Source organism: Vulpes vulpes, chromosome 2, assembly GCF_048418805.1.
Source record: "Vulpes vulpes isolate BD-2025 chromosome 2, VulVul3, whole genome shotgun sequence".
Lineage (NCBI taxonomy): Eukaryota > Metazoa > Chordata > Mammalia > Carnivora > Canidae > Vulpes > Vulpes vulpes.
In genome coordinates this window covers 94091542-94116266 of record NC_132781.1, presented here as the reverse complement: position 1 = coordinate 94116266, position 24725 = coordinate 94091542, and the positions used below count along the sequence as shown (strand labels likewise).

The window sequence follows — 24725 nt, the reverse complement described above, 5'->3', positions numbered from 1 at the left end:
TGGCATGATGAGTGTGTTCTGGTGGTGATTATATGGGTATGTAATATATATTATAATATATAATATATACAAACACATATATTTATATTATATATAATATATACAAACATAATATATTTATATTATATTATATATTTATATTATATATTTGTATTTATTTATAAATATTTATATTAATTATATTATATATAATATATATGTTTGTATAATGCATGCAAGTGTACATATTTTATTTACATATTTTATTGTATATGAACTATATTTTGGTAATTTTTTATTTTTTAAAGACTTATTTGAGAGAGACAAAAAGTGTGAGCAGGGGGAGGGGCAGAAGAGGAGGGAGAAGAAGAGGGAAAGGATACCAAACTGACTGTGCTGAGTGTGGAGCCCCATGCTGGATCTCACAACTCTGAGATCACGACCTGACCTGAAACCAACAGTTGGACACTTAACCAACTATGCCATCCAGGCACCCCTGAATCTCTGTTATGACAGAGGGTTTATACACCAATCCAAAGGAAAGGACTCAACAATTCCAAGTTTTTCTCTATATAATTTTGAGCCATATCCAATATTTTAGTGTGTAGTCTCAATTAAAATAATTATTTGGGAGAATATCTCTCAAAGTTCAACTTACTTTTAAACTTTAGGTACTAATTATTAATACATTGATATACAGGTTTTCTTCAACTTACAGTGGGGGTTATGTCCTGATAAACCCATTGTAAGTTGAAAATATCTTAAGGTGACAGTGCATTTAATACATGTAACCTACAAAACATCATAGCTAGCCCAGCCTACTTTAAACATGTATAGAACAGTTATATTAGCCTGCTGGGCAAAATCCTCGAAATCAAAGACTATGTTGTAATAAAGTGTTGGATATCTCATGTAATTTATTGGATGATCTAGTGAAAGTGAAAAACAGAATGGTTTTAAGGATATTGGTTGTTTATCCGTGATTGCATGGCTGACTGGGAGCTGTAACCTGCTGCCCCTACTCAGCATCATGAGCGTTCAGTGTTATTGTTATCAGTTTTTCAGTGTTCTATTGTTAACCTGGAAAAAGCCAAAATTCAAAATTTGAAGTACAGTTTCTACTAGAATTCTATTTTGTTTTCAGCTTTTCTATAATTATTTTTTTATCTAGTCTGTCAAAGGCTTAAAGATATAAATCAGTGATTTATTTTATTAATTTTCCTTATATCAGTTTTTGTTTGGAATGTGTGTTAACATCTCAATTGAGAATTACAGGGGATCCCTGGGTGGCTCAGCGGTTTGGCGCCTGCCTTTGGCCCAGGGTGCGATCCTGGAGTCCCAGGATCAAGTCCCGTGTCAGGCTTCTGGCATGGAGCCTGCTTCTCCCTCTGCCTGTATCTCTGCCTCTCTCTCTCTCTCTCTCTCTCTATGTCTATTGTGAATAAATAAATAAAATCTTAAAAAAAAAGAGAGAGAGAGAGAATTATAACTTTCATCAGAATAATAGGACTTTCTTCCTAATTTTTGCTCTGTGCTTTGTGTTTTAGCTGACATGAATATTGTTACCTTAGTTTATATTTTCCAATATGTCTTTATACTTATTTTATTTGTCCTTTCTTTGTCATGTCTTTTAGATAATTCCTAAAAGTAGAGTATAGCTAGATTTCATTTTTTAACCTAGTGAGAACCTTTGTCTTTTAAGGATATTTTAACTCGTTTATATTTATTGTCAAATTGATCTAATGGGTTTTACTTCATTGATCTTGTTTTAAGCTTTTTGTTTCAAATTCTTTTTTGGTTTCATTGTGTTTTGGACTTTTTGCTATTTGATTTAAAGTTTATCTTTGCTTAATTTGGTTTTGATTTTTTGAATTTGTGGGAACATTCCCAGTTCCTTACTAGTTAGCTTGTTTTCTAAAATGTCCCTGTCATTACTATATCAAGTAACACAGGGCGTGGCATTTACATTCTCATTGTTTGCTTAGTGACAGAAGCTATCCTCTCACTGCTTTGAGTCTTTGATAGGCTGTTAGCCTCCACTTTAGGTCATGTGATGACCTAAAGTAGGTACTAGCTCCATTCCCTTTCTGTAATAATGGAGCTCATTTATGGGGCTTCCCCCCCCACTTTTTTTTTTTTTTTTTACAATATACTTGACTATTTAGGGAAGTAGGGTGATAGATAACCCTCTATCTTGTCTTGGAAACAGTGTGGAAGGAAGAAGCCTGTAGTGGTTGCTAGGGGTGGTATCTTTAAGAAAACAATGTGTTGCAAAGTTATTTTTAGAGATGAAAGTCTTGTCTTTTTCATATTTTTTTATAGCAGATAATTATGTTGCTGGACTACCAAGATGTAGGGAGTGAGGTGAAGCTGAGAACAGCCTCTCCAGGATTGCAGGTTATGGTGAAGTTCTTGGCAAGAGACTCGTCTTAGTGTGGTATGTGGAAAACACATGAGCTGAGGAGGCAAGAAAGCCTGTTTTCCAGCTTTGGTTCTTTGTTATTCTTTGTGACTGTAGCAAAATGCTCAACTTTTGGGGGGCCTCAGGCCAGATCTATTAAATAAGAAAGATTACTCTCTGAGATCCTTTCTAACTTTAAAATTCCATGACTGACCAGGGTACCAAGGATAGCAAAGAAGTTTCCATTTGACAGCATTTTTATTTTTAATTTCATTAAGCAAAGAAGTCAGCTTGATTTCATCTTGCAGAGTCAAGAGGAAAAAATCACTTATCTTACTACTTTGAGTAAGGAGAGTTAGAAGAAGGGATCATATATGACTTGTGTATTTCTGCTCTGACCTAATATTAGATAAGTGACACATGTTGTGCTGGAGATCCCAATTATAATACCTGGAAGTAGTTTGGTAATAGAATGACTCAGAGAAATGTTAAATCACTACTTTTCCTTAAGAAAATGAGAAGGATATTTATCTACACTCCCAGAAGGTTATTGTAGGATGTATGCTTGTTTTGAGATTGAGAATGCTGGGAGGTAGGCCCACTGTGTGATAATAATTAGACATCAGACTAAAGGTCACACTGAAGGTCTCTTATTGAAGAGCTCCTGAGTGGTAAAAAGGCTGCTAGCATTGAATTCATGTTTCACAAGATCAGCAATAGGATGCTGCCCGAGCTGGCTTTTTGTCATAAGCTGAGCTGGGCATGGTTACAAGCTGGGTGAGAAGACAGAATTTTGAAATAATGAACATGTCACAATTGTGAGAGAATGAGGAAACAGTGCTGACTGAATAAAATCTATACAGCAGTCAAAGGGTGACTCTTTTGAAGAAAGGTTTTGTTCTGGCTCAATTCTGGAGGATGAACCACTGACAAAGGCTTCATCCACAGCAGCATGGAAAAGATCATGCAGCAGACATTGGTTGCTTCTCTTCTCTATAGTCATCACGTTGGGGAGTTTTATTTCCCTCTCTACCAAGAGCTTCTAGGGAAAAAAGAGAATTGTTTCATTTCAGAAATGAATTTTGTTCTAGTAAATAAAGACATGTCATGAATAAATCCAAGTAAAATTCAAAATAAGTTAGAAGCTTGGATTAAAAAAATACAGGTGATAGGCTTTTATGAAGTGCCATTGTATGGTAGGCCCACCTAGGAATGCAGAGATCAACATTCAGTGGCTTCTGTCCTCAAGAACTTAACTTGAGTAAAGCAGACAGATAAATAGCTAATACTTTTTTTTTTCTTGGTAGAAGACCTTTGTTACTGGTGGTAACAACCTGAATTCTAGACTCTTCTGTGGGACTCTAGATTCCTCTTTTCTTCAGCCTGTACATAGAGGGGTACTGTATGTCTTTATCATGCAGAAAGTTATTCATCTTCTGCTGGGTGATTTGGGTATTGAGTTGCTAAACAGCTCTGTGCAGAGGAATTGATGTCATGGCCATGGGCTTGCAAGGTTAAATTTTTAATACTACATTTCATTAAGTTTTTATAGAGCGTCTACTCTATGCAAGGCTCAGTGCTAGATGTTTTTTTTTTTAAGATTTTATTTATCTATTCATGATAGACACACACACACACACACAGGCAGAGACACAGGCAGAGGGAGAAGCAGGCTCCATGCAGGGAGCCTGATGTGGGACTCGATCCTGGGTCTCCAGGATCAGGCCCTGGACTAAAGGTGGTGCTAAACCGCTGAGCCACCAGGGCTGCCCTTGGTGCTAGATGTTGAGACTACAAAGTAAGATAGAATCCCTGTTCTCACAACTTTTATAGTCCAGAGGGAGATGAGTAAATGGATAAGTGGAGCCCAGGGTACATGGAGGAATACAGGAGTGACTAAATCATTAGAATGCAAAGGAGAGAATGATGCAGGGAGCTTTGAGTGTGTTCTCATAGAACTAAACAATCTCAAAGAACCTATTTCTTCAATGGTTGTAGTAAGCTGTGCTTAAAGCTCTGTTTTTTCCCAAGAGCTGTACGTTTCTGATGTTAAAGATAATAATAACAGCCAAGATTTTGGCAGTGTTTTAGTCTATGCCAGGCACAATTCTAGTGTTTTATGTATAACTGGTTAAGTGAGCCTACAGTCGTCCTATAAGGTAGGTATTAGTATTAACTAGAAACTGAGGCACAGAGCAGCTGAGTAGCTTGACCAATGACAATTAGTTTGTAGTAGAACTGGGCCTTGTTTCCAAAGTACATGTTCTTAACTACTGTGTGAAGTTAAGCTGTCTAAAATTAAGAGAGTTGACTAGTGGAGGAACCATTGTGCATTTTTGTAGGTACAGCAGCTTAATATTAATGAGTCCATAGCTGAACATCTAGGCGGAAAAAAATATCAATACATATGCTTGTTTTCTAGAAATGAAGCTGCATATTATTATAGTTATTGAATTGCCCTTTAGCAGCTATAAAACTAGAATATTTTATTTGAAATTTAAGGAAGATACCTTTTGATCAAATACTATTCCCTAATATTTACAGAGAGGGGCTTTTTAAAATTTTGAATATATGTAAAGAGATTGCACAGCCTCCCACAATCACTGAATCCCACAGCTCTTTGAGGTGGGGATTTCCTGTTAATCTCAGTGTCTTCTGGACAAGGAAGAGACTACTTTTTCTATCGCTTATCCATTGAAATGTCGGTCTCTTTTTTACAACACTGGAGGCCTTTAATTTATAAGCTGGATTTGTAAATTGAAGGGGCCCAGTCTGGTTAGGTCTGTGGTGCATGTGGCTTAGCTTCATGCCTGAACCACAGGAGGCCCGCTATTTGCTGCACTGAGGGAGTTAATAAGAGCTTTTGTGACCTGGTTTGCCCACTGTTTATAGGCTCGAATCTAGATGATCTGAAAGAAAAAAGAATGGGATGAAAAAGTCAAAGTTATGGTTGTAAACTAGAAGGGAAGTTAGAATTTTAAAACTAGCATCAATATAGCACAGACAAGAATTAGAAGTTAGGAAGAGCCTAAGAGAAAAGATTTTTAATTAGAACAGCACTCAAGACATTTGAGATTATTATGATGATTTTAAATTAGCAACCCTTTGGCTTTAAAAAGAGTCAAGGACTTGACTCTGTGGTTTATTACATGTAAACACATAGAAAATTTAAAAGGAAAAGTTAATCTTTTAATGTAAAACTGTTTTGATTTATGGCTTCCTGGACTTTGAAAGACTCCTTGCCCCTTGGTTAAATACATTGAGTTGTTCTAAAACTTAATAAAATATATTTTTTGTGCATCAACAGGCATTTTATTATAGCAATTAGAAATATCATTAGGAAGATTATTGAAAGCAGTGGGTAGCATAAAGCTTGAATGGTATTACTAAAGAAAATGAGGTTTCAGACATTGGATACATTAACTAAAAGAAGTAAACTTTTCATGTGCTGCTGAAATCAACTATGAGATTGAAGAAACTTAAAAAGATAAGATTTCGTGTAAATGTATTTCCTGTTTTGCTTTTTAAAAAAATTAATTTTATTTATAGAAGGAATACATACTTTTGTTTTTAAAGAAAAGCATTACAGATCAAAGTTTCCTTTGAGTACCACTGTCCCATCCTCCCAGAGGTCATCATTTTGTCATTTATTCATCCAAGAGGTTTTTTTGAATATTTATATGCATGTTTGTATGCATAGAATGGGTATGTTGTGCATAAATGTTAAAAAAAAATAACCCTTGGAATGTATGGTTTGCTTGTTCATTTTACTTATGGCCTTCCATCATGTTTTGTTTTTAATTCTTCAATGATGTGACTAATGGCAGCCGACCTTTATGGAGTAGTTACTATGTGCTAGATAAGATATTTAGCATTTTTCTTATAATTTAATTTAATAATCTTCATAAGCCTCAGTGGTGAGTAAAAATAGTTGGTTTTATATGAATACATTTTCACAATCCTTATATCTCACATGTACATCAAATTACTAATGCCCAGAGTTTATTCTTTAATAAGACCTCAAAAATAAACATGTGGAATGATTTGTAAAAGTTGGTAAGAATTAACTTTTAGCTCTGTTAGTTTTGTTATTCTTGTTCAGTCAGCCTTTTGCTACCAAGTCCCTGGAGTGGATGCCTTTGCTAAGCCAGAAGGCCAGGAATGTCAGGGGGACTCCTGCTCACCTTTCAGGAATGAAGAGGTAGTTTGTGTCATATTTGACTCATTCTAAATGAAGAACAGACAGCCCCAGACATTTCCTCACTGGTTAATGGTTTTAAAAGCCTTTGCCTGTGATGATGTCCTTATTTGGGGGAACAGTTACAGGATCCAAGTCCTAGGTGGAAGGAGGTTTGTTTTTGGAAGATGCTCTACGCTGTGCCCTTAGTCATTCCTGTATGAGGAAAACAGAGAGGCTGCTGCAGTAGGAGCTCAGAGGTTTTCTTATGGGAATTGGTAGAAAGGGAGTGATACTGAGAGGGAAAAAAAGGTTGTGTTTATTATGTATTCCCTGATTTTGGAGTTTGGAGGAAGGTATTTTCAAAATTTCATGACAAAATAAAGAGCTTTTAATGAATGAGATAGCTTTTTAGAAGGACTTATTTTTTTTTAAAGATTTTATTTATTTATTCATGAGAGACACAGAGAGAGGTAGAGAAATAGGCAGAGGGAGAAGCAGGCTCCTCTCAGGGAGCCTGATGTGGGACTTGATCCCAGGACACTGGGATCATGGCCTGAGCCAAAGGCAGATGCTCAACCACTGAGCTACCCAGGCATCCCTTTAGAAGGGTTTAAATCCCAGGTCTGCTGCTTAACTAGTTGGGTGACCTTGAAAAAGCCACGTTATGCTGTTTCAACCAGATGATAATTATCCACTTTGTAAAGTTTGTGGGGCTGAAATTATATAAAATATTTTATACATTGGGAATTGCTGTACAAATGTACAAATATTAGGTGATATTCTTACTATTTTTATTACGATAATTCTTGTCAAGGCTGTCTGCAGTTTGCCTCTTCTAACTATTGCCTCAATACTGAATATTTAATCTGCTTGTTACTTTTATCCTTTATTACTTGTAGCAAGAGAGGCTCTGCTAGGGCTCTGTTACTTTTCAAATAGAAGAAGAGGCCTTATTGCTGAATCCTTTAACAAATATTGAAGGCCTAATATGTATCTGTCACCATTTCTTCAGGCCCAGTATAAGAGCTGAAAAGGTCATTGACAGTAACTCTCCAGGAGAGATTTGCTGAAAGTCCCAATTATCATCATCTCATTGTCATTATACTTTCTAAAGATTTTTTAAATTTATTTATTCATAGAGACAGAGAGAGAGACAGACAGGCAGGCAGAGGGAGAAGCAGGCTCCATGCAGGGAGCCGGAGGCGGGACTCGATTCCAGGTCTCCAGGATCACACCACTGGCTGCAGGCGGCACTAAACCGCTGCGCCCCTGGGGCTGCCCTCATTATACTTTCATGTTCGTAGGTTTTTTGATATTTTTGTCTTCAAGATAAAAGCAAACAGCTGTAAATTGGCATCTATCTACTTTAAAAAGTATTTGTAATAAATTCTGTTGTAGTGGGACATTGTTTGAAAATACGATCAAATTATCTTGCTGTGATTTCTTTTTGGTTATAATGCTCAAGTTATTTTGAGATCTCAAATAACATTCAGTAGAGTATGAGGTGTTTGTGTTTATCAGAACAAGACATGGGTGAATGATGGCTAAGAAGTGCTTAAAAGTAAGCTCTCATTTCCAGATAGGGAGGTGGCTGCACCGAGTTTCCATTTGGTGCATATCAGGGTCCTCATTTAATGGGGAACTGATCTTTGTGTGAAAGCCCAGTCACAAGTCTGAGTTTCTTATTCAGAATTTGTTTATTATTTTGCTCCCTTGTCATTTCCCTAATGCTTTTTGTAACAAAAGATTATAGCAACTCAGAGTCCCTGGAAAGAACAAGCCCCTTTAGCTTGTTGAACAGTCAGTCATTGAACTGCCTCTCTGGGAGCCAGAAATCAGACATCAGTTGTTTAAGGCAACTAGAAAGTCTCCAATTTAAATCTCATTTGCCATTTGACTGATGTGCTATTTATTATACAAAAAATACTACTGGTATATGCTGTTTCTTAGGAAGACCCGAGTACTTTAGAGGAGACACACACACACTCAAAAACAAACCTTTGGTTTTATTGTTTCTCTTCTGGATAGTTCTAAAAAGCTAACACTTTTGACTTTACTGGTGGTTTCCTTCGTCATCTCTGTTTATGCTCATTTATTTCTTAACCTGCTCTTTGTGGCAAGCCATCTCTGTCCTGAAGTTATACCAATGAAAAAAGTTAAATCTAATTTCAAAGTGATCTGTGAAATTCCATTCCATATTTTAAGCTTAGCCCATTGGAAATATATTTTTCTTTATTTATTTTGCTGCCCCACCCATGCCCTCACTGTCTGAGGTATGGGTAGGTGTATTTTTTGGTTTGTTTTTGTTTTTAATTAATCTCTTAAACTCACCTGTTTATAGAAACTGAGCATTTCCCCTTTTCTGAAAGGCAGTTGTGGCAAGAGTCCCTTGTTTTCTTGAGATCACAAGCCAGGGGTCCCTAGAGGAGTCTAGTGTCTGCACAGTCACATCTGCTTTTTCAAATGAGAAGCAAGAGATATTTTAATCTGCCTTGACTACAACTAAACTCTTTTTTAATAGAGTTCAAAATTAGTTGAATTCTCTGAGCTTCTGGTGTATAATACTGAAGAACTTGTACACGGAGTAGATAAAGGATGGAGTAAGAATTTCTGATTCAACTGCATGTTATTTATTGTGGAAAGAATGTTTTCCCTACAGACTGGCTAGGAACAAGATGTTTAAACATAAGCCAGGGTGGAGACCTATTTGTTTGGTCAGCTTCAGAGGAGCCACGTTTCCCTACTTGTGATGCGTCTGCCAACTATTCTGTCCCCCCACCCCGCCTGATGCTTCAAGTTTCTTTGGAATTTTTACTTAAGGCTCTGTTGGATAAGGCAGTGATACAGTGCATACGTGGCAATTAGAAAGGCTAAAGGCGGTTTTCTGGAGAAACATGATTTTATCATGTCATGACTTTTTGCTGGGCTGTGAGTGTGTGTGTATGTGTGTGTGTGGGGGGGATATATTTATATAAAATGGCTTTTTTCCTTTCTCCCAGTCCCCCTCTGCTGTTACTCTGTGTATTCACATAGCTGGATGGCTGCAGGACTCCATTTATCACAGACGGTGGGAGGGGGTGTGAAGATATGAAAGGGTTACTGTTCACATTTCCTGTGTAATTCCCTCTGATCTTACTGAGCTGTAATTTCTTTCTTGATGTTAAACATTCCCAGGCTCCTATAACCTTCTAGCCTGCTTGCTCTGGCCAAGTTTGTCCCAGGTGATCATGTAGGCGAAACTCCTGTTTTTAAAGACTAGAAATCTCTGCTTTCTTCGTGAGATAGGCTTCATGCTCATTCCTTTGCAATCCCAGAAGAAATCCCTGTGATTTAACACAAGAACAGTGCATAATATACTGGTTTTAAAAATAAAATTTAGCAGCCAAGTTTGTTGTCCAATTGGCTTGTGTAGATTTTTAAATCTCCTGATTCCTAGTGAATTTTTAGTTAAATGAAAGCCCATTCATCTATTAAAGATTACATTCTTCCTCCTAACAACACACTTGAAAAGTGAGTTCTGAATCTAAGAGTTAAGTTTGACTCCACCATGTTACTTTTAGTTTGCTTAATAACTAGATCATTTTAAGTTGCCTCAGATGCAAAGCGACTTAGCTGAAACTGCCACATTTCTGCTTCAGTTCGGTTCAGAAGGTTGTAGTTGAGCATAGGGAGGCTACTGGTACTTGTAATTTTCTACTTTTTCTTTGGTTTTAAAAGTATATAGCAGCTCATTTTTATTCTGCAATTTTTCAAAAAAAACTTTGTGGTTGGCAAAAGATTTTCTATTTTTGCCTTTCCCCTTAAGTGTTAGAAGAGAATGCTATGCTCCTGTGAAGCATAAGAGTATGTCAGCAGCTGCTTGTGAATTGATAGGGGCAGGGGGCCCGTGCTCCAGCACTGCCCTCATTGTTAGCTAAGGAGTGTTTCTTTACACACAGCTCTGTGGAAGTTTGCTTGTATTGCTTATAGTGCATCTCTGAATCTTCATTCAACAGCTTGGGAACTTTAGGGTTTGAGGACAGACAGAAATGAGACAAAATCTCTTTGAAGGAGTTTCTAGGATAATTTAAGCTTGCTGGTATTTAGGCCAAAGTAAACTTTTTGCATTGCTTAAAACAGCAAGATAAAATGCTCTTTATGCACCTTAACCATGTGTAATATGGTTTTACATGGAGGTGGGTAGATGAATTTTTGGATTAATTCTGTTTGGATCTGCCTTAGGGAACCAACAGGAATGGTTTATTTTTCTCTTTCACCATTAGTTCCCCTAAGCCTTAAACAGAGCCTGCCGTGCAGTTGGCTTTCAATAATGGTTGACTGAATGAATTTGACTGGCAGATTACCTTTGTAGATTCTTAATTGTTCTGTATGTGCATGATTATGTATATGCCTAATAATATTTCACTTACCCTTCCTGTTAGTCCCTAATGATAGATCCTGTTCAAAGTCCTTTATTATTAAACAGTTAATTCCCTCAAAACATTTTGTGCCTAAGTCCATAAAAGTTGTACACCTGGCTGGTCTAACCATGCCACTGCTGTGTTGTAGAAAAACAATGAGATTTGGTCATAAATTACTTAAATAATCAATAGTCTTTTAACATTTCTGAAAACTGGTAAGCCCCTTCACTACTCTCATAATGGAAAAACACTTGTATTTTCTCCCAAGGAATATCTATTCCTAAGGCTGTCAGAAAGCACTAAATAGTAATATCAATCATCAACAAATACTTACTGAATAAAATGTGCCACCTAAAGTCTTTTATGCTTTTTAATAAATAGGATATATACACTTAGTCAAATTACACAACATCTTATGGTATATTAATGTGGTTATGTGCTAAGTGAGAGGCCTGAACAAGAATCATACAGCTTAGTGGAAAGAGAAATTGTTTTGACTTGAATTAGAGAGTGGTGAGAGATTTCATAGAGGTAGTGTGAGTTGGGTATTAGACAAATAGTTGAGTTTTAGATACAAAGGAGTGAGGCTATTTTACATAAATACCAGTGATAGTTATCGCACTTCCTATTCCCAGCAACATGAAGAAACAACAACAAAAAAGCTTAAGTATATGATAGAGCCTTTTCTCCACTGGTGATTTATTTATTCCTTATTTTTTAGTGCAATTTCAGAATAACTTCCACTGAGGACATACAACTCTGTGAGTTAACATAAGGATCCACTTCAGTAAAAAGTCCCCTCAAATTCAAATTTCAGTGGGAAGACAGGATATGTGTTGAAAAGTTGTCATTATGATTATACTTTGGTAATAAAGACTCCATGGAATCTCAATGGCAAATTTAACAGACTTCACAGCTGATTTATTCCTTGACTTGAAGTCTAATATATAAGGAGATAGATCCAAATTCCCTGTTTTTTGTTGTACAGATACAGGTAGCTATAGTAGCTATGTAAAAAATATAACTTCATAGAAATTTTTTATCAACCTCTTAAAGATTCTTCTGCAATAAAGCAATTACTGTAATAATATCCCAAACAAATCCAGTTTCTTGCTTTTGTAAAGCAAATTAAAATATGGCTAAAATTTAGATGAGACCCTTTGATTGTATTTACTTGTTATTGCTTAGTATTAAAAGCAAATACTTTAGTGCATTTAATTTTAGAGCCAAACTTCTATCTCTAGTTTTATTCTATTATTGCATAAACAAAGAAAAAACAACAAAGAAATGAAACTAGCTTCTATAAAATAGTAAAGATAGAGTCTTAAGACAGTCTATTGACTTTAATGTTTAGTCTTTTGGCCTATTGTTTTTGGCCTAATGTTTAGTCTTATGGCCTAGCATATTTATGTGGTCCTAAGCATATTTCTTCATATCCTCATTTGTTCAACTGTTGCTGCCAGTGTGATGATGAAGGGAAACTATAACCAGTGCTTATTTCCCACATTGTATTTTTGCCTCAGTCTTTCAAGGTATCACTAGGTGATCCATGATTAAAGAGTTTGGTGGTCAGCTAATTTTATGAAAGGTGGGAGCATCTCAATGAATATTGATATTTTATTTAACCCAGTATTTCCCAAATGCATTTGACTTTGGAAATGTCCACTGCTGCCTGCCTGCTAGCTGCCTTCCTTCCTTTTAACTTTCTTCTTTCCTTTTCTTTTTTAAGAATATGTATTAAAATCTCCCGTAGAAAAAGTTTCAGGAACCGTTACTATAAAGTTTACACATACACACACACACACACACACACACACACACGCTGTTTATGTCCATTTTTCTCAATCTCCATCTTTTCTAGGTCATAGGATGGGATATAGAAGGAAAAAGAATAGTTTTTAAGTCTTGCTAGCTATTCTATATCATATGTAGTGGGAAGGAAGCTCCTTTATAAAAGATTTGAGATTGTCGCTGTGCAAATAGAGATTCTCTATTTTTGTGCTTAGGGACTCTGTCTTATTTGTCTCTGTATCTTTAGCACCTAACTGCACCATGCCTGATATTCAGTAAGCATTTGATAATGCTGATGTGGGTGTGTGTTGGGGGAGACTTAATTTCATAATTATTCCTAGGAGAATCCCTTAGTTATTGTCACTTTCAAATCTTTTATTTTTTTTTAGATTTTATTTATTTATTCATGAGAGACAGAGAAAGAGAGAGAGAGAGAGAGAGAGGCAGGGACACAGGCAGAGGGAGAGGCAGTCTCCATGCAGGGAGCCCAGTGTGGGACTCAATCCCAGGACTCCAGTATCATACCCTGACTTAAAGGCAGGTGCCAAACTGCTGAGCCACCCAGGCATCCCAGTCACTTTCAAATCTTAAGAGGAATATATTCTTTTGAAATAATCTTTAAGATATATTTTATTTTATTTTTGTATTATATCTGTCTTCCTTCAGAAAGAATTTAAGATGGTATTTATTAGTACACATAATATAAAATAAAACTTTAAATAAATGAATAAAGTAACAAAATGGGAGGACTTTTTTACTTCCCAAATTTGAAACTCAATATCACGTGACAATAACCAAGATAGTATGTCATTGACATAATGATAAAATATGCAGATCAGTAGAGTGGAATTGAGAGTCTAAGAATAAATCCTTACATTTTTGGTCCATTGATTGTTTTTTTAACAAAGTTGCTAAAGACTATCAATAAACAAGGGGTTATCTTTTAAACACATGGTTCTGGAAAAACTGGGTATCCATATGTGAAAAAATGTACTTCCTCACAAAAACCAATGATACACAAAAATTAACTCAAAATTAATTATGGACCTAAAGATAAGAGCTAAAACTATAAAACATCTGAAAGAAAGCATAGAAGAAACTTCATGGCTTTGGGTTGGGCAACAAGTTGTTAGATATAACCAAAAACATGAAATAATGAAAAAAAAATAGAGAAAAAATGGAGAAAAAATGGATAAATTTGACTTAATTAAAATTACAAACTTTTTATGCTTCAAAAGACACTGTTAAAAAAATGAAAAGACAAGTCACAGAGAAAATATTTATAAATCATGTCTGATCAAGAATGGTATCCAGAACATATAAAGAACTTCAACACATGAATGATGTAAAGACAAACAACTCAATTAAAAAAATAAGCAAAAGGGAATCGAACAGGCATTTCATCAAAAAAGACATAAATGACTAATAACCACTTGAAAGTGTGCTCATCATCATTAGTTATTAGGAAAATGCATGTTAAAAACACAGTAAGATACTACTTCATACCCACTGGGAGGCCTGTTGTCAAATAGACACATCATGTCTCCTGTCTAGGATGTGGGAAAACGGGAACTCCCATACACTGTTAGTGGGAATGCGAACTGATACTCCCACCTTGGAAGACAGTTTGATCATTTCTTTAAAAATTAAACCAACTTAACATATGCATTGGTCAGGTTTCCAGAGAAACAAAAGGATGTGTCTATTCTAAGGAATTAGCTCATATAAATGTGGAGGTTTGATGGGTCCACAATCTGATGGGGAGGTTGACAGGCTGAGGGATTCACGAAGTGGTTATAGTTTGAGTCTATAGCTAAGTCTGCTGGAAACTAGTAAGAGCTGATGTTGCAGATGAATTCTGAAGGCAGTCTTCTGGAGAATTTCCTCCTGCTTGGTGAGGTTAGCTTTTTGTTCTGTTCAGGCCTTCTACTAATTGAATGAGACCCACCCACATAATGCAGACGAATCTGCTTTACTCAAAGTCCATCAATTTAAATGTAAATTTCATGTAAAAACACTTTTCCAGAATAATGTTTGACCAAATATCTGAGCATTGTGTCCAATCAAGTTGACACATAAAATTAACCAGCACAGCAATTCTACTGCTTAGAGTCTACCCAAGAGAAATGAAAACATATATCCACAAAAAGACTTGCTTGCAATTGTTCATGGTAGCTTTATTCATAATAGACAAAAATGAGAATTCAAATGTCCATCAACTAGTAAATGGATAAGTAAAACATGGTATGTCCATACATTAGAATATTCTTCAGCAATTGAAAAAGTGAAAATACTGATATATGCTATAACATAGATGAACTCCCAAAATATTATGCTAAGTGGAAGATGCCAAATTCAAAAGACTAAAAATTGTATGATTCCACTTTTATGAAATGTCTGGATAGACAACCAGAGGAGTTTTGGGGGTGGCAACAGGGATGACTGCATATGGATTTAAGGGATACTGAACAGTGAAGGAAATGTTTTGAAATTGGATTGTAATGATAATTACCTCTGCAAATTGACCAAAGCATCATTGAACTTTACACTTATAACAAGTGAATTTTATGGCTTGTAAATGGTACCTCAGTATTGTAAAAATAAGATAGGTGATAAAAATGGGACAAATGGACTAAGGGCCAGGCTTGCAATAAATCTCATAAAAGCCTCTATATTTCTTTGAAGTAGATCACAAATTTTGCTCCAAGTTTTCTAAAGTGGCCATTCTAAGATTAGATGTGTTTATTGTTGTTCACAAGATCAAACTTATCAGCATTTTAAGAGAAACCTAATAATTATAATTCAAAGAAAAATGTATCCTTTTATTCATAGTGCAGCATATTCAACTCTGCCCTCAATAGCATTCTTGTAGTAAACAACTGAAGACTCATCTCTACAACTGTTTCTTAACTCTCCCTTCAATATAGACCAGTGGCTTAACATCAGGGACATTTCACTAAATACAGTAAATGCTGAGTAAAAAGGAAGAGAGGTAGAAGGACAAAGCCAAGAATGCTGCTCTTTGGTGGTATGTCTTAGTCCAGATATGCAGTTTTACAATAATGAATGGCTGTACCAAATAGATATGCAGCAGTCCTGCAGAAGCTTTTTATAAAAACAGTAATAGTTAAGTTTAGCATTTTACTCCCTGGCAAGTACCTGAAATGTAGTTAGTCTCAGTTACAGGTTAGATATGGAGCCATTATTTTTAATAGGTAGATTGGGAGTATGATTGACATCCTCTCAGGAATGTTGGGAACCCTGAGGAGGAAAGTACCAGAATAGACCATCTACCATCTATGAGTAGAGGTAGCCTGGAGAAATATGTGCCGATGGGTTATGATTCTCCCTGAGAAACCAGTTGGGTCTTCTCCAGCGCTTAGACCAAGGGATCATTCAGGCTCTGAAGACAGTATAACATGGCCATAGACATTAAACTTGGAATAGTGTGGTTTTCATTAAATTTTCAAAAGTGGTACATAATGTATTGTAAAGCATTTCTAACAGTTCAATTCATATATCAAGTAAAGAATATGTAGAATAAAAAATTAAAATCTCTTTTCTCTGTCTCATTTTCATGTTAATATATATTTAAATTATTTCCAGATTTTTGCTGTTATAATGCTGTGATGAACATAGTGGCACAGGACACTCCTCCATTTAAATAAAAATGAGTGACCATACAAACACACATACTTACACAGTTACATATGCATATATATGTATATGTTTATATGTGTGTGTGTATATATATATATGTATATTATCACTTTAGTAACAGCTATTACCTGTTCTATACTTCGTAATTTAACATACCAGTATTTCTTTATTTTATATTTTAAAATCACTGTTTTAGACTACTACCAATGATGTTTTATATTTGTAATTCTGGTCTTACTCCAATCATGAGAAAGTATCTAAATTACCATTTGTTAAATTAACTAAAGAACAACCTAAGTATGACTCTTTTGGATTGATTATGTACGTACAGTAGTTTATTTAGTAAGAGAATGTTAATTCTAGTAACTTAGCTGAAGTTTATGTTTGGAAAATTGTTTGTTTTATTGTATCCCTGAAAAATGTTGGCTTTTTTATCTTTAAGGAGTAATTTTACCTTGTAATTAATTTTGCACATTATTTCTGAATTATATCTAGGTTTAGGCTTTTGCTTCCAGTTAGGTTATAGAAAGTGGTGGCAAGACATTGTGGCCCCTGTAACAACTTAAAAAAACTACAGAAGTCACTGTTGTGATGATCTGTTATTACATAATAAATTGCTGTAACACTTAGTGATTTAAAACAATTGTTTTATATAGCTTATGATTCTGTGGGTGGGCAATTAAAGCAGATCTCTGATTTTTCTATTTCATGTTGCATTGAATGAGATCACTGGATAGGTGAATTGGTTTGGAGGATCCAAGATCTCTTTATACATATATATGGTGCCTGGGCAGAGGTGGAATTCTAGGTTCACATGACCTTTCTAAAAGCATGGTAGTCTTAGAGTAGTCAGACTTCTAACATTTGAAATATTTTATACCAGAAGTAAACTGATTGGATTGAAGAGATCATCTCCTTACTCTGCCTGTCTAATAAAGGAAAAGATGGGTCCTATTAAGAAAAAATAATATCCAGCACAGTTTTATGTTAGTTGCATTTACAGTATTAAGAATACACTAAAAAGTTACATTAGATGTGAAAAGTAAAAATCAATTAATCAATCCAAGGACAAAAAGAAATAGAAATAGATCTGTTAGTGACACTGATACAGGAGATATCAAACAAGGATTTTATCAGTTATAAATATATTAAAAGAAATAAAGGAAGTGGTTAAAAATGGAGGAAAAGACAAAGAATAGCAACAGAAAGTTGGAATCTCTAAAAAATAAGTACTCTAGAGTTGAAAAATATATATGAAGTTAAGATTTGCTTTTAATAATAGCAGGCACAACCAAAACTTAACTAGAATAAGTAAACTCAGGAACAGTTCAGTGGGAAAATATACAAGCTAAAGCACAGGAACAAAAAACCAAGAATGGAAAGAACAATACAGGATAAGAGACATATGGGACTGGATCATTTTATCTAATATACATATAATTGGAGTCCCAGGAAAAGAGAAGAAGCAAAAACAATATTTGAAAAGATAGTCACCAAGGATTTTCCAAGCTGATGAAAGATTGCAATCTGCAGTCAAGAAATTCAAGAAACTTCATGAACCCCAAGCAAGATTAATATAAAGAAAACCACACGTGGATACAACATAATGAAACTTGAAGAAACTAGGTTGAAAATCTTAACCCAAGGAAAGAAACCACAGCAACTTCAAAGGAGCAATGATAAAATTTATGGCAGACTATTCTAACAGAAATTTTTAAAATTAGAACACAGTGGAATGACATCATTAAAGTTTAAGTTCAGAAAGGAAAAATATTGCCAACTTAAAACTTTATGCCCAGTAAAAGTATTCTTAAAATGAAGGCAAAATAAGGATATTTTTAGACAAAAGATGGGAGACTTTATTACAGGTAGAACCATAGTACAACAATATTAATGGAAGGTATTCAGTTTAAAGAAAAATGACCCCAACTGGGATCATATAACTTTAGGAAAAAAATGAAGAGCATAAATATGTGAGTAAATATAAAAGATTTTTGCCTATTTAAAGCAGTAATAACAATATCTTTCAGGCTTAAAACATATGTAGAATAAAATAAATGAAACCATAGAACAAAGAGCAGGGATCCCCAGGTGGCTCAGCAGTTTAGCTGTTTTCTTCGGCCCAGGGCAAGGTCCTAGGGTGCCAGGATCGAGTCCCGCATCAGGCTCCCTGCATGGAGCCTGCTTCTCCCTCTGCCTGTGTCTCTGTCTCTCCCTCTTTGTGTCTCTCATGAATAAATAAATAAAATCTTATTTAAAAAAAAAAAGAACAAAGAGCAGTTAGGTATAAATGGAGTAAAACCAATATTTTTGTCTTGTTAGGAAGTGGTAAAAGTCAAGTGTAGTAATTAAAGGAAGTATTTGTAATTGCTTTTAAGAAGTACAAAGGTGGTTGAACAGAAAGCTAACAGAAACAATGCTAAAATTTATAAAGAAACACAAAGGACCCAGAAGAGTGAAAGCAATCTTGAAAAAGAAAAGCAAAGCTGAAGGTATCACAATTCCAGACTTCAAATTGTATTACAAAAGTGTTGTTATCAAAACAGTATGATAATGGCTCAAAAATAAGTACATAGGTGGAACAGAATAGAAAACCCATAAATACACCCACAACTATATGATCAATCTTTAACAGAGCAGGAAAGAATATCCAGTGGGAAAAAGATAATTTCTTCAACAAATAGTGTTCAGACAACTGGCCAGTTACATGCAAAAGAATGAAACTGGACCATTTTCTTACACTATAAACAAAATCTAATTCAAAATAGACCTAAAAGTGAGACCCCAAACCATGAAAATCCTAGAAGAGAGCACAGGCACTAATGTCTCCATTGGCCGTGGAACATTTTTCTAGATATGTCTCCTAAGACCAGGGAAATAAAAGGAAAAATAAAGTCTTGAGACTATGTCAAAATAAAAAGCTTTTGCTCAGTGAAGGAAACAATCAGTAAAACTAAAAAGCACCCTTCTGAATGGGAAAAGATATTTGCAAATGATGTAACTGATAAAGGGTTAGTATCCAAATATATAAAGAACTTCTACAACTCAACACCCAAAAAACAAATAATCCAATTAGAAAATGGGCAGAAGACACGAACAGACATTTCTCCAGAGAAGACAGTCAGATGGCCAAAAGACACATGAAAAGATGCTCAACATCACTCATTATCAGGGGGAAATGCACATCAGAGCTACCATGAGGTATCAACTCACACCTGCACAAAATAAAAAACACAGGAAATAATACATGTTGGTGAGCATATGGAGAAAAAGGAACCCTCGTGCACTGTTGGTAAGAATGCAAACTGGTGCAGTTGCTGTGGAAAACGATATTGTATACCTGAGTCTAATATAATGCTATATGTTAACTATACTGGAATTTTTGAAACTAGCATAAAATGCAGCAGTAAAAATTTACTAATTAAAAGAAGAAAAAAGATTAGATGGAATAAATAAAAAATAATAAGGTGTTTTAAATATCAGTAGCTGATTACATGTAAATATGTTTAGTCCTCCAACCAAAAGCCAAAACATTTTGAACTACATTTAAAAAAAGACTCAACTATGTTCAGCTTGCACAAAAGAATATGAGAAGAAAAGGTACCCTGCACAAACGCTAAAAGAAGTCTAATATGGTAATATCAGATAAAGTAGACTTTAAAGCAAGAACTATAATGAAAGACAAAGGGAGAATTTTATGATGATAAAAGGGTCAATTCAATAAGAAAATGGGGATCCCTTGGTGGCTCAACAGTTTGGCGCCTGTCTTCGGCCCAGGGCGTGATCCTGGAGTCCCAGGATTGAGTCCCTGCTTCTCCTTCTGCCTATGTCTCTATCTCTCTGTCTCTCTCTCTCTCTCTCTCTCTCTCTGTGTCTCTCACGAAAAAATAAATAAAATCATCTGTCCAAAAGACATCCGTCTTTTGTGGAAACCTCCCTTCTCAGGTAAATTTATACACCTTTTAAGAGATAAGCAAACTTTTTATTGACTTGCCGTAGCAAGAGAGACCACACAGATGATTCTGAAGTGGTGCCTCCTTTGAGGAAATGAGTATAGGGTTTTAGCTGATTATTGGAGCTCTCAAGTTCTAGGGTCAGATAGTAGAGATGAGGCAAGTGTTTGGACTTGTTGATTTATTAAGGTAATAATTGATACATATAATGCATGGTTGTGATTGAAAAGAAAGGCCTATTGAAACCCAGGACACTCTGCATTTTTAACTGTATAATGGAACAGTGGTAATTGTTTCAGTTCTCAGTCCAGCATAAGTGATGGAGTGGTTGTTCTGGTTCTCATTTTCAAGCATATCTTCAGTGAATTTTTAACGTTTTACTTCCATTGCAATTGCCCTGTTTTCTTCTTATTTTGACTATGGCAGTAGCAAAACAGGTCTCACTGCCTTTGGGATCTTTTCATAGTAACTCATATTCTAAAACCAGAGCCAACATTCTAAAATACAAATTTAAACATGCTTTCTCTTGAAAATCATTGATGGTGAAACGTCGGGACACCTGCACCCCGATGTTTCTAGCAGCAATGGCCACAATAGCCAAACTGTGGAAGGAGCCTTGGTGTCCATTGAAAGATGAATGGATAAAGAAGATGTGGTTTATGTATACAATGGAATATTACTCAGCAATTAGAAACGACAAATACCCACCATTTGCTTCAACGTGGATGGAACTGGAGGGTATTATGCTAAGTGAAGTAAGTCAATCGGAGAAGGACAAACATTATATGTTCTCATTCATTTGGGGAATATAAATAATAGTGAAAGGGAATATAAAGGAAGGGAAAAGAAATGTTGGGAAATATCAGGAAGGGAGACAGAACATAAAGACTCCTACCTCTGGGAAACGAACTAGGGGTGGTGGAAGGGGAGGAGGGCGGGTGTTGGAGGGGAATGGGTGACGGGCACTGAGGCGGACACTTGACGGGATGAGCACTGGGTGTTTTTCTGTATGTTGGTAAATTGAACACCAATAAAAATTAATTTAAAAAAAAAAGAAAATCATTGATGGCTCATTTTATGTATAAAATAAAACCCAACATACCAAATACAGTATTCAACCCCTTCTACAATATGACCTGAACCCCTAATTCTAGTCCTTATTTATCTGTTGGCCTATCAGTCCCCTTCTTTTCCTCCCTCTCTCCTCCCCTCCACCCCCATTCTCACTTACCTCTTCTCTTCCTCCTTCCAATCCCCAACCAAGCTATAGTCATATTATGGAAGTATAGTGACTTATTTCACACTGTACATTTTGGTCCATATGCCTGAAATAATTTTTGTTTCTTCATAGAATGTTGTTTCTTACCTTTATCCAATTATTGAAAGTCCTTTTAAAACTCTATTTAAATTTTACTTTACAGAGAATGTTAGTTTGCTAGGTCTGCAAAACAAAATACTACAGGCTGGGTACCTTAACAGAAATTTATTTGGTGTTTTAGAGGCTAGACATCCAAGATAAAGGTGCCCACAGGTTTGAGTTCTGCTTAGGCTTCCCCCTTGGCTTGCAGATGTGCATCTGTTTGCTGTGTCCTCACATGGTCTTTCTGCTGGTGTGCACATCCCTGGTCCTCTTTGTGTACCCTAATCTCTTCTTGTATGACACCAGTCAGATTGTATTAGGGCCCACTTCAACAACCTGGTTTTAACTTGCCTTTTTAAGGGCCTTATTTTCAAATATAGTCACATTCTGAGATACAGGAGATGAGAGCGTTACTACATGAATTTGGTGGGGCTATAATTCAGCCCATAACACAGCCTTCTTACATTTTTCCTTTAGTGATTAACCCTCTCCAGAATCCCATACACCTCATACTACTGGTTGCACTTATTATCTGCCTTGATACGGAGTTGTTCATGTTTGTCTCCTGTTGTGGTTTTGGGGTTTCTTGAGGACAGAAACTGTCTCTTATGCAACTTCATCTTTCCCTGTTCTCCATGATATTAGTTCCAAAGAGGGCTTGATTATTGACTAAATTAAAGAATTCAGTGTGAATCAGGCTTGAATATCTAATAATATATTTTTCAGAATTTTGAGGAGATTGACATAAAAATGTATGAAGGGAATGTATTATATCTCCTATTTTAGAAGTCTTTGAACATAGCTTGAGATTTTTATCTGACGTTCTTAAATTATGCATAGTATAAGTAATGTGAGTTTTATAGTACTTCATATAACTCTCTTACGGTCTTTAAGGTGTAATCATATAATTGGCTTCTGTAAGCTACCTATCAATTCTTTCAATTTCATTACTTCCATTCCTTTTTTTTTTTTTCAGATAGAGATGGATGCCGTGTCTTATCCAGTACTGAAAATTTGAAGTTTAGAAGACATTTGCTAAGTCAGATCACTTCAAGTAAGTCTGCTCATATCCATTTTAACACCAATTTAAGATTGATGTAACTTGTAAAGAATTATAAGTTCAGTACCTTTGATACCTTCTCAACTCTGAAATTTCTCAGAATATCTTAGAATCACCTTGTATTTTGAATCAGTGGCCTTGGAAAATAGTGGAAAGATAATTTCTTATTAAGTTTCATGCACTTATTAAAAATATAATGCTTAAACTCTTGGTATTATTTTTTAAATGAGATTAACACCTCAGAATCTTCCTTTATTTTATGTAAGGCTACTCATCAGTTCCTGACTATTTGCCAAACTTAATGTTTTTAAAGGTAGTTTTTCCATTATAGCTAATACTACATTTTAGTTTTTTAAGGCATTGTACGGCTTTTCTAAATGATTTATATGTTTGTGATCATTAGAGGGAGGTATTTAGTAATGAACTAGTACTTGAACCTTAAATGTTTATTTATTCAAAAGCTTAGCTTTGAGAGGTCATCTTAACCAACCTTAACTAATATAATTATTTCCTAATGGTCTTCTGTCTTCATTTACTCTTCCTCCATCCTGTATTCCACTGCTAGGTAGATCTGCATATAGTACTCCAGTACTTTTAAAACCTTTTAAAACCTTTTAATGGCTCCCTATGCACTGTTGGATAGAATCTGTGTTCTGTTGCCTGGTATTCAGGGCCCTCTAACCAGCTCCTAAAAATATCCCTCACCTTAACCAACTGGGCTCTTTCCTATTCCCTGAATTCTCACCATTTTTTAATGCCTCCATGGCTTGATGTGTACTGTATTTCTTGATGTTTTCTTTATGGTGTTCTCCGCTTCCCCCTCACTACGTCCTATGATTGTTGAAATCTTGTACAAACTCTGAAGGCTCAGCCCAGGTGCAAGCTCATCCATAGAGCTTTCCCTGATTGCTCCAGCTGAAGCACTAACTCTCTCTGCTGACTTCATCTAATATTTTGTTTTTATCCTATCATTGCACATTTTACCAGGCAGCTTTATTATTTGTGTTTATGTATGTCTTATCTCCTATTTTAGATTGTAAGGACTATAGAATCCAGCTTCTTGTCTGAGTAATTTTTGTGTCTCCCAGCATTCAGCATAGCCTCAATAGTGCTCAGTAAATACTTGCTTAATAAATTAATAATGTGTCTGGATTTTTTTTCATTGTCCTCTCTTTCATCCTTATAGTCACATATGGTCCATATTCATGGCAACTGTTCATTCCTTTTATGGACTCCTGGCAAGCCTCCACACTGCCATCTTATCCTAGGAAAATACTGACCATAGTGTAATTAATAAGATACAGTCAGTTCCTAATCTAAGCAACAAACTGTATTCCAGAAGTTCATATCTAATTCTGTTATTTGGAATGCAGAAAACATTTTCCTACAAAAACAATGTTATAAATAGTGGTTAGGTTTTCAGCCAGTCCTCCCAAGACTATTTAACTCATAAGTACCAGGGCTACTTTAATTACAGGAAGCCACCATGCATAATGCTGTTTGGTAGAGAAGTTCTAGCTCTGAAAGTGGAATCACATCTCCCATGCCCTAGAAGCAGAATAGTACCTTTCTGGGGCGACTTGAACAATAGGAGAGCCTGAGCTGGAGCTCTGGCAATGACTCAGCATATTAGATACTCTCCTACCAGTAGTTTTTGGTTTTCAGTATTTGCATAAGAGATGTTTACCTGTAGGTTACTGATACTCACATGTCTTCTAAACTGAGGGCAAGGGAATACTTGCTCTTTTGGTCCTTCCTGCAGTAGATGAGGATAATCAGCTATCTTGATATATTATTTCTTATATATATATATCTTGATTCTTCTACTGTTTTATCACATGGGTGGGTCATTTTAAGTCAGGTATTGACACATTATAAACTGTTTTACTATTTTTCCCTTTCTGTTCTGTGAACTTATGGAAATTGAATATATAAACATGG

The 24725-nt window shown here is 35.6% G+C and overlaps 1 protein-coding gene across 10 annotated transcripts in view; it reads left to right on the top strand.

The window, feature by feature from the left end:
• The window catches only part of ZNF438 (zinc finger protein 438), a 400000-nt gene that overhangs the window by 285032 nt on the left and 90243 nt on the right, over positions 1-24725 (top strand). For 9 of the 10 annotated variants that reach the window (XM_072749309.1, XM_026000877.2, XM_072749310.1 and 6 more), the window contains one exon: positions 22701-22778. The gene's annotated coding sequence lies outside the window, so the exon portion shown is untranslated. The remainder of the gene's footprint in view (positions 1-22700; positions 22779-24725) is intronic. The other variant, XM_072749314.1, reaches the window with a different exon arrangement.